Source organism: Typha angustifolia, chromosome 2 (genome assembly GCF_048772165.1).
Source record: "Typha angustifolia cultivar Huaian chromosome 2, ASM4877216v1, whole genome shotgun sequence".
NCBI lineage: Eukaryota > Viridiplantae > Streptophyta > Magnoliopsida > Poales > Typhaceae > Typha > Typha angustifolia.
Genome location: NC_133240.1, coordinates 2,933,134 through 2,950,053, shown reverse-complemented (window position 1 = coordinate 2,950,053; position 16,920 = coordinate 2,933,134).

Below are 16,920 nucleotides of genomic sequence, written 5' to 3'. Positions count from 1 at the left end.
ATCAATGTTAATTGTTCAAATTGGTTGACGTCGGGCTTGGTGTAGATGCAATCTAGAATATCTCAGCTTACGAGCTTATTATACGACCATCTAACCTTTTAATGCCAATTCCAAAAGAACCTCTTATTCAGAATAATACCTAAACACTATAATAGCTATATTTTAGAATATAAATATTATTTATCAAAATTATATCTTATATGGCGTACTAACTTAATTACTAATTTACCTTTGATTTCACTACAACCTCTCTTAAAATTTTTATTATAATTTATTATTTATTTTATCTCTTTCAAATATCTTATTATAATTAATTACTTCTCTTTTCTCTCTCTTAAACATCTAATCAATATCCTATCATAATTTATCTCTCATCTCTACTCTCACTCCTTTCTTATCATATATATTTTTTATATACTAAATATATAAAATTTAATTTAAACTGCATAAATGTCAATAATTTAATATTTCATAAAAATAAACACATTTTAAAAAGTATTACTATTATTAAATATTATAAAATTCTTAATAATATGGTATATAATTAATATGATAATTATTTTATAAATTATCTTATTATTAAAATTATTTTATATGTACTAATAACATCAAAAATATAATATTGATAAATTAATATTTTATCGAATTAAATATTAACTCGTAGATAAAATAATATATTTACTATTTAAGCTATGTATTAATCCAATTAAATCTTAAAAAAAATAATAAAATAGAAAATTTGGGAAAAAAATAATATAATATTTTTAATAATCTTATGTTTTAAGCTAAAATAAAACATATGAAAGTATAAATATTTTAATATTATTAATAATCTCATGTTTTAAGCTAAAATAAAACATATGAAAGTATAAATATTTTAATATTATTAATAATCTCATGTTTTAAGCTAAAATAAAACATATGATAGTATAAATATTTTAATATTATTAATAATCTCATGTTTTAAGCTAAAATAAAACATATGAAAGTATAAATATTTTAATATTATTAATAATCTCATTTTGCTAAGATTATTAAAATATGTTCCATGTAAAATAAAATTTTAATATTTTTAATATTAAATATAATATTATTTTTGACTAGAAAATATGTAGGATTATTACATAGGTATGGTCCCATCATAGTAATGTGTGTTAGTAGATAGGTAAATCATGAAAATAATTAATATTAGTTACCAAAATGTAATGCATTATATATGTACCAGCACACAATGCATAGATACGCACCCACTATAGTAATAGACGTTGGTAGATAGGTAAAGCATGGCGATAATTGATATTGCTTGCTAAAATATAATTCTTTACATACGTACCGGCACATAATGCATAGGTATGCTTTCACTATAGTAATAGATACGAGTAGATAAGTAAAACATGATAATGATTGATATTGCTTGCAAAAAAGTAATGCATTACATACGCATCATAGGTATGCTCCTAATATAGTAATAAGCGCTGGTAGATAAGTAAAGCATGATAATAATTAATATTGCTTGCCAAAAGATAATGCATTACATACGTATTAGCACACAATGCATATGTTTACTCATAATAGTAATACGCGCTGGTAAATGTGTAAAACACGATAATGCAATATTTCATGCATGTATTGCATACTTATAATATTATAAGCTTCTCTCTCTATTCCATCAATCTATTTTAAATCAAATCGAAGAGTATTATAGTAATTTTTTTCATCATTTTATTAATTTTATATCACATCAAAAATAATTATTACATTCTTATTCCAGAATACAAGTAAATATAGGAATAACTATTTCTAGAATACAACCATCATTTTAGAATAACAAATTAGGTTTAGCTATTCCTATTCCTCCGTGTGAACAGGGCCTAATAGATCAATGTCACCTACATTTAGTCAATCTTGTACCAAGCATTTCAAATACGGATCTAAGTCTCATAGGGCATGAATTGAAAAACAAAAAAAACTATATGAGTGAGCATATAAGCTCATATATTTTTCTTTATATTTATTGCATAAGTTCTGTGGATTGAACCATAATGTGGTTTAAACTTATAGTAAATTAATATATATTATTGTATCGATATGCAGCACCCAACCTGAAATTAGGCAATCTTTGAGAGTTAACTAATGCTATGTGGATCTTAATGCCGAAATATATGTAGGGCAAGCACAACAGATCCGTCATACTAAAAACAAAGACAGAGAAATAGAAATTGATTGACTGAATATCTTGTCTGTCACATTGTTGAATAATTACAGAGATGTAACATATCCCTTAAGTAAGAGATTCTAATAGCCGTCAAAATAGATCCCATAAGATCAATGTGATCCTTTTATGCCAAATATAACTCATGATCATTGGGATGATCATACTATTGATCTTACCAGTTACCAAGAGAGTCAGATTTGGATGCCTTAACTGATATGATACTTTCCTCATGATTTTCAAATTCCTTCCTATTGATAGCTTCAATTTGCCCTCTCAATCTCAATGGTAAAGAATGGACATATCGAGATTGGATCGAAGCAGCTTAAAGAGACTTGAGGATTTAAGAAATGCAAATTGCCTACTTTTTACTGTACATTTGATCTCTACTTATTTAGAGTACAATACAACAACCAACACATAAGTTACTATGTTGTTGCATAGAGTTTAAATTATACGCAACTACAATTAATTGAGCATTAGCTTTGGCAGCGGGAATTGGAACGAGAAGTTTAGAAGTTTTTGCATACGAAAATAATGACTCATTGAAAACGACATAGTGCAACACATATACTCTATTGTTGGCCAAATTAGGACACTTTAGCCATGGTGATTATAATTGTAGCCAATGAATAAATAAGTCTTTGATCAAAACTCTATTTTCTATTTGTTTTAGGGTCAAAGATACGCCTAGTACGTGCAGCCAAAAACACGTAAAAAGAAATTCATGGGGAGATTTATTTTAAGAATGGTGGTGAGTAATTTGTTGATGATGTATGTGGGAGTAAGATATGCATCTACCCAATATTTCTAATGTATGGAAGCTTGAGCAAATAGGAATAATCCCATCTCTACAACACAAATTGAAGATGACATCTTTCAATAGATCATAGTTGTTTATGATTACAAGGACAAGTGACGCGATGGTTTTAAATTATTAATTCAATCTTCTATATTCACCTCTCCAATCGGTTTTGATAGCTTTAATTTTCTTAGAAAATTGGTGTTCTACTGAAGATTACAAATGAGGAAAACTATATTCAACTTCAGAGACTTGAGTTTAAGATGAAATAACCAAATATATTTGATACATCATTGACCAAACTTACAAAATATCGAGATCCATTATTGAATAGCTTGGAAGAAGGTCCATATACATCACCTAAAAATTAAATCTAAAGATTTAGAGGATTCAAAACTGAAAATTCTGAAAGGCAAACAATGACTGTTGGCCATTTGACACCTATTGCATATTAGTGGCTTATTATTTGATGACACTGGTAGAGTAAGTTTGGAAACAACTCGGTTGACAATGGAATAGGCAGCACGTCCAAGTCTTCGATGTCAAGCAGTAAAAGATGCATGAACACTAACGAACACCTAAGCATTTGACAACTAAGGTGGATGAGAAAGACAATAAAGGATATGCCTCAAATAATCTTCTATCATGAAATGGAAACCATGAAATTCAAAGATCACATTGTTATCTTGATCTCGAGCAAATGTTTGAACATATAGAAGATTTTTACACAGGTCAGGTACCAAAAGATTTAACCAAGAATAAAGGATTTATGAGCAATATAAAGAGTAGAGGAACTAATACGAAAAATTTGTAAACATACATTGTTGCCAACTTGAATAGGATCATTTCCTGAATATTCTTCAATTTTCAATTTGAGATTACTCATACCTGTAGTAAGATGGTGCGTTGCTCTGGTGTTTGAATGCCATTCGTTTTCAAAGGACTGATTTATAGCAACTACAGTAGCTTGAGTATTAGGATTGATGTCGTTGGTGGTGTTGATAAAATGATCTTGATAAGATAGATCAAATCGGTGATAGCACTGAAGAGTATGGTGTCCAGGTTTACTACATATGTGGCAAAAACTGCAATGTGCATCAGTTTGGGCATTATAGTGATGGTAAGATTTATTTCCACGTTTACTGGCACCACAATTGCCTCTATGCTCCCATGTTCTACAGTTGAAATTGTTGCCATGACCATTACAACTACCACTGCCATGGCGTCGATTGTTGTTGGTGGAGTTTTGAGGCAACATTGACGGAAGAACTAGCTAGATTCAAGACTTAATTATTATGTGTAAGTTAAGATTTATTTATGAGAAGTGACAATATAATTCCTCAGTGGAAAGGGAATCAACACGAGTAGTGACAGAGGATCGTAATCAGATTCAAGTCCACCAAAAAAATAACTCTGAACATTATCATTATTTGAAGGATGTATAGTAGAGGCGAGTTCATCAGAAAGCATTTGATACTTAGGAAGTATTCTTGACATTGGCAAGTTGAGTGCAAACCTGCACCACCCGGTCAAGGGAATGAGCAGCAAAGCTCTTTTATGAGGCTTGGCAAACATTGAGAGATGTAGTATATCCAATAACTTGAGCTAAAACTCCTTCAGTTAAGGAGGGCATAATAGTGCTCAAGATGAGTTGATCCTACTTGAACCATTGGTCATATGCAGGATTAGTAATAGATGTTACCTCGGCATCTTTAGTAGCAGTAATTAAAAGAGTAGTAGATGGTGCTGTAATGGAGCCATATGAAAACCCAAAAACACTCTGGTCACAAGAATACATGACTAGTTACACCTTATATAAAATTGTGAAGGCTATGCTTGATAGTAACCATATGAGATTGCAGAAAAGGAAGGATAAGAAGAGTTTTCTGCAGTAGAGGAACGAAGATATTGCTCAGAGATCGCCAGATCAACATTAGTCAATAAAACTCTGATACCATAAAGAAATGTAATATGAGTGATGTTTTGTATTGCTTGTTTTTCACTGTACATCTGATATGTACTAATATAGAAAAATACAACAATCAAAGCGTAAGTTATGATATTGTTGCATAGAGTTTGAACTATCTGTAACTACAGTTCGTTGAACATTAGGTCTGGCAGCAAGAGTTTTTTTCTAGTTCAAATTCTTAAAAGACACTCATTAGATTTGGCAGTTGAGTTTGTTTCCAATTCAAATTCTTGAAGACTTGTTCGTATGATAAGCTAATCCTCTGACTGCCTTTGATTTGTGGATAACAAATAATCACCAACAAGAATAATAGTTTAGTAAACATATCAACCACTTGATCTTTACTGGAAATAAATTGCACATCCAATGTTCTTGATGCCACACGATCACGAACAAAATGGACATCAATTTCGATGTGCTTCCTTCTTGCATGGAAGACAGATTTGCTGTGAGATATCTGACACCAATATTAACACTCTAGGATAGCGAACAAGATAGAAAAATGCCCAACTCATGAAGTAATGATTGAACCCATGTCAATTTAGTAGTAGCATTAACCAAGGAACGGTATTCAGATTATGTACTAGATCTGGCTACTGTATGTAGTTTCTTTGAGCTCCAAGATATAAGATTAGGACCTGAATAAATACAGAATCCACCAGTGGAGCGTCTATCATCTGGGTCACTAGCCCAGTCAGCATTTGAAAGAGCTTGTAAAGTTGGTGAAGATTTTCAATGTAGGAGACCAATGGAAATAGTAGCTTTGAGATAGCTTGCTAGTGTTAGTGTGTGGACAATGCATAATTTGACAGACCTTTTTAACTACAAATGAGATGTCAGGTAGTATAAAAGAAAGATTTTGTAGTCCACCTACAATACTGCGGTATAGGGTTGGATCATAAAAAGGATAGCCATCATACACTGGAAGAGATATATTCCTCGACATCAGAGTAGAGGTGGGCTTAGCATGGGCCAAATCGCTCCTTTGTAAAAGATCAACAATATATCTTCATTGAGTAGGAAGAAGGCCAGATGTGAAAAGAAGAAGTTGAGAGGCCCATGGTCCTTTAGTGCAAAATCTGTCTTCAGATGTTGGATAAGAGAGCTAATAGCAGCTTTGTTTGAACATGTGATGATAATATCATCCACATGAATAAGGATGAAATTTATAAAAGAGTTAGTCTGCATTATAAAAAGTGATTAGTCAGATTTGGATGCAAAAAATTAAAGCTCTTGGGGTGGCAATCGGGTCAGGTTAAGCGGGTTCGGGTCGAATTAGATTCGGGTCGAGTCAATTTTATCTTGACACGAACACGGCCCGATTAATAAACTGGTAACACGACCTAACCTGCATAACCTGTTTAATAAACAGGTTGGATTAATATGACACGCTAACATGACCCATCTAACCCATATATATAAACGGGTTGTGTTAACCCAATATTATTAACATGACCCGTTCTAACCCATTTAACATAAATCTTATATAAAATTTAATATTTATTAATTTATCATATAGAAGAATGAAATAATATTCCAACCTTTTATTCATCTCCCAAAATTTTGATTACTGCTAAAGTTTATATTAGGCCTTTGATTAATATACATCAAAAAATTTGTACAATTATTGTAATTCACCGAGCATGCTAAATTAGTTTAAGCAAGCTGTAAATTGGTATGTAGAAATCTTTGCCGGATTGCAACTAAATTAGAAAGTAACAACTTAATGGTAATTGCAATAAAAAAAAATTTCTTCACAATTACATCTATGTTCACTGGGAAGGAAAAGAGGAAAGGCAGGGGGTATAAAAAGCCAACTATCTAATTGAATCATTAGTGTAATATTCACATATTTCCTTTCGTGGAACAAATTGATATGGAGTATAATTAATACTGCCCAAATTCTTCTCAACCAAATTTGAAAGCAATCGATGAACAAAGAAGGAAAGCATTTTTCATAATTGAAAAATAACAATTACAGTTGGAGCTACCAAAATTCAACTTTCTTCTTATGCCTAAATACAAATCTATCTAAATAAACATCCTTATACTTCTTGCATTTGATCACAAGATTCGCTCAGGCTTTCCATGATTTTTTTTAACAATCAACAACAACAAGGCATGCTCCTCTTACCTACTCTTCCTTGAGATTTTGTCTAAGGAGAAGAAACCAGCAAAAGAAACAAATTGACATGGAGGATTTTTAATACTGTTTGGATCCTTCGACAAGATCTGGAAACAATCGATGAAGAAAACCATATAACCTTCTTCGACGTGAGTGAGGAGGAGATCCGACGGTGTGATCGGTGTGAGGAGTGACCGAGTGAGGAGATTCGACTGTATGAGTGAGGGGGAGATCCGATGGCATGTGGAGATCCGACGACGTTAATAGATGTGAGGAGTGAGGGGTAAGAGGCGACGACATGAGTAGTGAGGAATGAGGAGTAAGGGGTAAGGGGCGACGATATGAGGAGCTCGGGGTAAGGGATGACGGCATGAGGAGTGAGGGGTAAGGGGTGACGGCAGACAGCACAGTGTGATCGGGCAATGGGCATGGGTAGGGGGCGATGGCTGACGATGCTTGGCTCTTGGAGATGGGAAGTGGGGACTTGCCAATGTCACATGTTTTGGGTGTTAGGGTTATATATACAGCGGGTTGACGGGTTGACCTGACTCGACTCGTTTACTTAAACAGGTTAAACGGGTCAAGCAGGTTAGAGGTATAAACTCGACTACGACCCGATTAATAATCGGGTTAGACAGGTTGACCCGTTTATGACCCGAACCTGATTAGACTAAAACTTGATTAACATCTAGGTTATCATGTCGTGAACTTAATCTTGAAACCCAAGCCTATGGAGGCTGTTTGAGGCCATACAAGGCTTTTGTAACTTGCACATGAAGTGTGGATATTGAGGATGTGAAAAACTAGGTGGTTGAGCCGTGAGAACATCTTTAGTAGGACACCCATGAAGAAATGCATTTTCTATTCCAATTTGGTGAATATGCTAACCCATAAATGTTAGGTTTTTACTGTTGGCAAATGTGTACAAAATAATTTAAGTATTTTTTTACATGTATATGAGCATTTCTACAAGTTTGGAAAATTTTTGGACTAAATATTTTCAAGATATAGATCAAACAAGTTATTGCATTCACATCGCGTTCGCACATACAAAGAATGTGTTTCGGCCATTTGAACGCGGACTTAGGTGTTCTCTTATACAAAGATGGTGTTTTGACTGTTCGAATGCACCATGAAGGCGTTCTAAATGCGTTTGCACACATAGAGAGATGTATTTGCGTATTCGAACATGCATGAGATATTAAGTCAGCGCATTTGAATGCACTTGAGCATTCGAACGTATAGAGATGTTGATGACGAGTGGTGGTGATGAAGGTGGAGATGGAGTGGACATGGGTTAATTATAGGTAGGGTTTGCACGTGATGCTGTAGAGTGAAGGAAGAGAGAGGAGAAGGTGTTGGTGTCCCAATGATGAGGGAGGGTCCGACGGACAAAAGAGGCTAGAGGTAATCGACAGCAAGATGACGCATGGCTAGGAAAGGGCGAGGAGGGATAAGCTTTCATATTGGAGGGGAGAAGATAGGTTAAACTAGTAACTCATTCGATAAAACCCTAATGAGGATGTCTTCCACAAATTTACAAGCTAGCCAAACAACCAAACAACTAATAAAAATAACCCTAATATAATCATTCTCATTGAGGGCATTCAAACAGTCTCGTGAGATGTTCGAATGGCCAAATCAGTGTCTTTGTATGTGTGAATGCGATTCAGGCATTTGTACATCATGTTCGAACGACCATTCCTAGTGTTCGAATACTTAAATTAATGTCCTTATATGTGCGAATGCGATGTAGGCATTCAAATGACCCTTCTTAGCATTCGAATGCCCTAGCCAGAAATCCTTATTTATCAAGAAAACTAAAAAATTGAAATAAGAAATTGAATTACAAGTCGTATCAGTGCACTAGGTGGCTTGGTTTGGCCCGAATCACATCATTTTATTTAGTTAATCATGTCAACTTAAGCCTCAATTATTATTCATCTTTAGAGGGTAGTTTAGTTATCAATATTAATTGTTATAAATTACTTTTCATAAATTAGACTGTGGCCTGAGAGTGCTATTACTGATTGCTCCTAAATGAGAATTAGCTCTAATTGGAGTTTAGCATGGTCGATCATAATTTTGGTTAAACCAATTTTTAACAAATGAGTCGATAGCTGAATATATCTGTATTAATTGTTCCTATCAGAGAATTAATACAGATCAATGTAGAAAAATGGTATTAAGCAGGTTGTTTTATTTAATAAAGCTGATTAATTAAATGTGGTCTATTTGCTTTACTTTAAATCGATAGTAATTAGTAGAATGATAATTCCGGGTAAATTATTTTAATTACTTTTAATAACATGTCAAGTCTTGGTACAGTTATGCCAGCTCTACCTGATTAATAAATATATGAATTCTTAGATAGACATATCCAAGCCTATAGCAGAAGTCAGTGGATTATTTCATTAATTAGTAGTAGGAATGTGGTGCTTATATTTTTTTTTATTACTATCATTATCAAGGTGGACTTTGTACCATGAGAGGATGATCTCGTGGTATTATTGTAGCTAGTTATTTGGGAAGGTTGTGAGGGAAATGAAACTTCTATAATCTAGAAGTAGTGCAGAGAATCCAATGTTATATTTTATGGCATCATCAATTTCTTTTTACTGTTTAGCAAGATTATATGTATCATGATTTTTATGCGTATCTGTTAACATGATTATGTATGTTAGCACATAATACACGATAATAATGATTTTCATTATGCTTATTTGTGTAGTATAATATCATGCCACTAGCACATGTGCACGATAATAAAAGGTGTGACATTAACGTCTCGACAATATTCGATACCTCTCGAGCCAAGGTTAGGGGTGGAGGATATTTATTATATTTACATATTATGGCTTATTAATCATAGACGATTAGGCAGCCATTTCACCGAGTGATGAGCGATTTACTCTTGATTGACTAACTCATACTCTTAGGGTATTTAAGTGAGAGAAAAAGAAGGATAGGATGACGTAGACCTAGCAGTACCCGATGACATGTTACGAATCAGATTTGGAATGATCTAGATATAAGAATATCATGAAATTTTTATAGGAAGAAGCCTTATAAGTCATAGTTATAATGGCTTTAGTTTCACATGATTCAAAGTTTGGACATTGGTAATTATCTGACATTGTGGCAATCGTCGGAGAGTGGTGACCAGCCAAAGGTGGTGGTGGACAGTCGTAAGGTAGGGTGGCTTGTAGAGATGATGGTGGCTAGAATTTGGAGGTAGAATCAGGGTTCTAAGTTAGATATACTCTAATAGAAATAAACGGCTATGATTAGTTACTTCTAATCCTAGATTATTACTCTTAAGATAGTCTAAGGCTAAAACATAATTCTTAATTCTTCATTGGATGATTGGATGATTAAATAAAGAAGCTCAGTCCCTATATATATAGAGGTCAGGTAAAATGAGTCAAACTCAAACTAGCTATAAAGGCTTATACGACTCAAAATAGGACATGTCTGATTAGTTACAATACCAAAAGATAAGCTACGGAATGATTCCTTCAAGATCTGGATTTATTACAGGAATCAGTCAGCGCAATCATACGAAAATATTCACCAAATATTCTCTTGTAGTTAGAAAATTATGAAATTAAATGGATTAGATCCATAACTCCCTAATCTACAATTTGTGTATTTACTCCCTTGGCATATTCGAATTGCAACTGGGATGAAAACACAAAATAACGCGAGTGATGGTGGTAGTGATGGGTGGAGTGGATATTAGGGTTATGGATAATAATGGAGATGAAGGTGGATGGTGGATGTGATTAAGAGATAAAGACGAAGGGGAAGAAGTGGTCGAGATCCCAAAGAAGAGGGAGGACTCGACAGACATGGGAGATTAGAAGTTAGGAGAGACCTTGCCAACGGTAGAGATGGTAGGTTGGTGAAGAGGGAGGAAGGAGAGAGAATAGAGAGAAGATAGAAGGTAAGAAATCAATAATCCAATTCCATAATGAATTTGGCTGCTATCCGCACCTATATGGAGGCTAGCCAACAAGTCGTAATAATAATAACTAACCCTAATCCTAGTGCAATCTCGCCGATCGCATTTGAATGCACAAAAGACGTTCTCTGTATGTGCGAATGCGATACCGCGTTCGAACGCGCCCGACCGCGTTCGAACGTGCATTTTTGCATCCTTTGTATTTGCGAACCTGATGCAGGTGTTCGCAAGAGCGTTCGAACGTGACCTGTAGAAATTTTATTTTAATGAAAATAAACAACTAATACATGACTTGTTAAAGTACTAGATGTATGCACATGATCTATCATATAGAAGGAAATGCATGAATCACATTGATTAAAAAGTTGATAGAAAAAGCATGAGGGTACTCGAATAGGTGCTAGGGTTAGGGGTGCCTGATGTGATGATTATGGTCGCTCATATGCGATATCTCGTGGTCCATGTCCGAGGTCAGTTGAATCTGTGCACATAGGCAATCAGACACCCGCCATTTGCTAGGGCATGCGTGTGGCGAGTTACCTTCATGTGATTTCTATTAATTGGTGGGATACTCGATCAAGATAGAGTTTGATATACCCTTAGCGTTTGGCTGGGTATGATTATATAACTGAGATACCCTTAGCGTATGGCAGAGTAAGATTATGACTAAGATACCATTAAAGTATGGTAGGGTATGCTTTGAGACTACGGGCAAGATGTTGAGATTGGGTATCAGGTGTTTACTGTGCACAATGGTCTAGTATAATGATATTATTCAGAGTCGATATTGATGACTGAGATATTAAGAAATGCATATGATTTCATTATTATCTGTTATACCTAATTATTAAATGGTCAATATACATCATATGTGATTGTATTTAATATCATAGCATGGTTATGGTCGGCATGCATCATATGTATCATATTTGAGAAAGAGTTATGATGATTGTATGACATGAAGATTGTTTATATATTGTTGAGAATTATATACTTTGATCAGTTATGACATAATATCTATAATTCATTTATATATTATTGAGGATACATTCATATACTCATTCATGACATGATGCTACTATCTGATTCGTATTATCCAATACATGATTTACTCTCTATTTGACATCATTGATTCGGGGTAATGTTTATTCACTAAGCTTTTATCTCATGATTCTTTTTATTTCTTTTCTAACCCATTAGATATATGGTATATGATAGCGACTTGAGATATCCTGAGAAGATATTTAGAACAATGATGAGATGAGATATAGATGCGATGTCGGTATAGATGATAGTTTATATAGAAATTGAGTTGTACCATTATTTGACATTTGTACTCTATTGTACTAGACGATCATTTATATAATACATGTTGAATTATAGTGTACTTATATATTAGTTATTATAAGTTGTATCTTGATGATTTATTGTGGCTTGTGTGAGTATGCCAGATTATATAGTATTTAGTTTATATTATTGTGGACTTGAATATTTATATATTAACATATTTATTAGGTTAATAGTATAATTTATTTGGTGATGGATTATGTGAGTATGAATATGTTAGCAGGTTTTATTTGATGATATCATGATTATATGAGCACAGAAGTGTATTTGTACGTGATGAGCCTCGCCCGACTTGTTGCGTGCCACGCGTGCCGCGCGTTCCGTGTGGGCGTGCACGTGCCCATGCCCATGGCAAGACCGGGGGGAGCCGAGGGGCGTTACAATTGTTGTACCATACATATCACTTCTTATCCAATTTACACTATCATTCGTGATTTCGTGATTTTCTATACTCTTCGCCATAAGAAGAAAAATCTATAGCATTTGTGTAAACTTCCTCTTGCATGTCAAATAGGTCCCTTGGTTTAGTATTGACAACAAGAAGACAACCTTTTATCAATAGGATTTTGCACATAGAACACGCGTTGCTTGAGAAGCTAATATGAATGGCTCATCAGATAATTGCTGCCCAGTAAAAAAACAAGCGCTTGAAATTTACTATAGTGAAACTTAACTCATCCTATTTAATTTTCCTACCCTATGAACGAACATCTGCCCCCCAAGCACACTCTATAATACAATTTTGAGGTGTCCATAATAGTCTAGTTCAATGATGCCCATCAAAATCCTATAGTAAGTAACATCACTTGCAATTGAGTTAGCATCTCTAGCACTTCAAAAGCTTGATGTTTCCGCACCGACAACAACTCCACTATTTTGGGTAACTCATTATAATTCAGAAGATTTAGTGTGAAACCTGAAACTATTAATAATAAACCCTTTATTACCACTTGCTGCCCTTAGAGGGCCACGTGCAAGGAAAATGATCTCCTCTGGTATACGCTCATTTCCTTCCGCAAGCAACTTGTAAATCTATTTAGTAGACCAGGTTAGCTCTATAGTAAAACATATCTATCAAATAATGTATTATCTAGTATTTTTCATATAGAAATCTTGTTACTCACATGAGCTCTAAACTAATCATGAAAACTTTCGTTATGGATGCGTTCTACTTCCATTTGTCTTATCCGACGCTTCCTGCTCTTAATTATACTAAGATGTTTCCTATGATGTTTTAGAAAAAGTAAATAACTATAAATGAACTAAAAAAATTAATATTGGGCCAACAATTATTAATTATATCTTTCTCGAGATACAGAGAAATAACATTATAATTGAATAGAACATAGCGATATGCTTGCACCCAAGAGATATTATCTGATTCAAATTCATCACGCTCTTTGGTGCTTTGATCTCTTTGTGAAAATATGAAATATTTAATTAAAAATAATAACAGGACAATGACACAATATAAAGCTTAGACTATGCGACTTAATAAATTAATTATCACTTAGTTGAGTCTAAGTGTTTCTATATTTAGAAAATGTTGGATTTTTCGCTAACTCATATATAACATTTAGGCTCTTAAATGATAGAAAAATTAGAATTTATATATAGAAAAATTAGAATTCATAAACCAAACTGTGGAAGATGTGGGTTTTTATCATTCTTTTCCTTTACAGAAGCATCGGACAGGTGATTAAAGCCGATAAAAGTATGAAACTAAGCAATTTATTAAACTAAAGCGCTTAACCTTAATAATAATAATAATAATAATAATAATAATAATAATAATAATAATAATAATAATAATAAAGTCAGCATGAAGAACATATAAAGTCTTTAGATTTGATGGAATAAATCGAAGAACTACAAATAATAACTCAAAACCCTCAACAGAACTTGAAGGAAAAAGATATCATATTAGCACACAAGTAACAAAACTAAACAATTCGAGAAAAAGCCAAGAAAAAATAACAAAGATTTATGTTTGTCTTCTCCATTATTTTAGGGACAAAATAATAAAAGCGCTTATGTTCCATGGATGGGTTTATAATGCAGATCATAGAAAACATTTTTATGTATAAATTCTCTTTCAAAGGAGTACTAGGGTCGATTTAGTTAATAAATTTTGAATTTCCCGTGAGTAATAAATTTTGTTACGTAAATATCAGTTCTCTTTTAAATTTTATTTTTAGCATTCTACCAAAATATTATTTTAGTTGATACCTTTCTATTTGAAAATAGTTAGATTTAGTTAATTTACAAATATAATAAAAAAATTATTGGGAAAATAAAGGGTTGAATTACGAAGTCTTTGGATGGTAATCAGAAAATGATAACAATATTAGGTGTTATTTAAAAAAATTCTTTATCAATAATAAAAGAAGAACTTGGGCGACAAAATTATTTCCAAACCATGTTCTTTTACTCCAGTTTGGTGCATTAAACTCGCATCATTAACATTTAGATCATTATTTTGTTTGAGAAAAAAGAAGTAAAAATGCTTCGCTACCTATTAGTTTAGGAATCTAATCCTAATTTGCACCTACATAAAATAAGAAAAAAAGTAATCTAATACAAAAAGAAATGTAGCGAGTTTTCTGGGGGTGATTTCCGTTACTAGACTAGTAAAAAATTTTAGTGGGACTAGGAATCTTTAGTCCCACATCAACTAATTTTCAAACTTAATTTAGTTTATATACTACCTCGAGGCTTCCTCGATCGCCGAGCTCAGTCACGTGAGCTTGTAACCTAAGTGGGGGCTTCAAGCGGCGTGGACGATCTGCCTCACTCAGCGGGTCGGATCTGGGTTCGCTCTATAGCTGGCTCGCCCGTTCCAAGTTGTTGAGTTGGGTCACTTGACTTGAGCGAAGGATCAGGCCACGTGTCCCCTAAAGAGGAGGGCAAAACGTTAGGCTGGCTTCACAGAGCAGCGATCACCTCCCGCTCACAACAGTGGAAGGATAACGTGCCCATACGACCCAGACCCATTATAGGCTCAAAGAGTGGACTTTGATCGGACCGCTAGTTTTTTTAATTATTTTGAATTGAACTTTTTCCTATAGACTATAGTATTTTGATTTTGATTATTTTATTTAATTGTAATATTTTTATTCTAGAAAATAAACAAACTATCTTAAGAAATATAATTTAAATTTAAGATAATTTATTGGGTTAATAATCTCATGGGCTCAGAGTGGACTTTGATCGGACCGCTAATTTTTTTAATTATTTTGAATTGAACTTTTTCCTATAGTATTTTGATTTTGATTATTTTATTTAATTGTAATATTTTTATTCTAGAAAATAAAACAAACTATCTTAAGAAATATAATTTAAATTTAAGATAATTTATTGGGTTAATAATCTCATGCATAGTTTTATATGAAATAATAACAAAACTAAAATTAAGAAGTTGCGATTAGTAATTTAAAAATTTATATCAATCATTTGGATAATTATAGAGATCCCAAATCATATTTTTCAATTTTGTTTGGATCGTGCATACAGTTTCTTTAGAATAATTTTATGTATACCTTTTAAATATAAATTACATACATTTATAATTTTACCTATATTTTATTTTTTTAACACACTATAATACGTTTTTCTTTAACCTAAAAAACCTAGCATAGAGATAAATGGATATAGCAAAAGAGCTACGGGAATGCCCTTTGTTTGTGCTGGGTATGGATACACTTTGCGAAGCTCATCACACCAACTCATCGCACCAACTCGTATCATTCTCTTCCCTTATAAATAACCTTGGAACACTACGTAAAACTTAACATAAAATGTTGATCCCTTGGCAAATAAAGAGCAATTCCACATGGACTTGCATTTATTTGAAGACAGGTTTCAACTAGTAAAATCTTGTCTCCTCATTAACCTAATTTATATATTAGATTTTAATAAATTAAATTTTAATTTCTTAACTCTCTCATAAAAATGTCTCCTAGATTGTACATATTCATACACATGAACTTCAAAATTTGAATTTTTTCGTACAATAGAACTCTTTTGGAAGGTAAATCATACGAGAAAGATAAAACAAATTTTCTAATTCTATTTGAAGCTTGTTTTTCTTTTCTTTTAAGTTGCTTTACTTCAATAACGGACATGGTTAGTCATTCTTTCATCCCATCATTTTTTATTTTCAAGCTCTTTCTTTCCTAAGAAGCTAGAGCTACATACTACTCTCCATTAGAATCTATATGTAATGCTTAAAAATATTAGATAACAAATGCAAAATGAATCAACTTAAACAAAGAAATTCTCCCCTATGACTAATATAAGGGTAACCTACTCTAATACCAATTGAACTTTTTAGAGAAATGTAATAATCTAGATCGACTACGAGAAAGAGATATGGAAAGTAAAAATCAAGTTAAAATAAAAATTCAATTGTACTAGGTTAGGAAAATTGAATTAGAATTGAACTCTAAAAATAGAAACTAAGTAGGAGATGGAAATTCAAATGCTACTCTTACTACAAAAA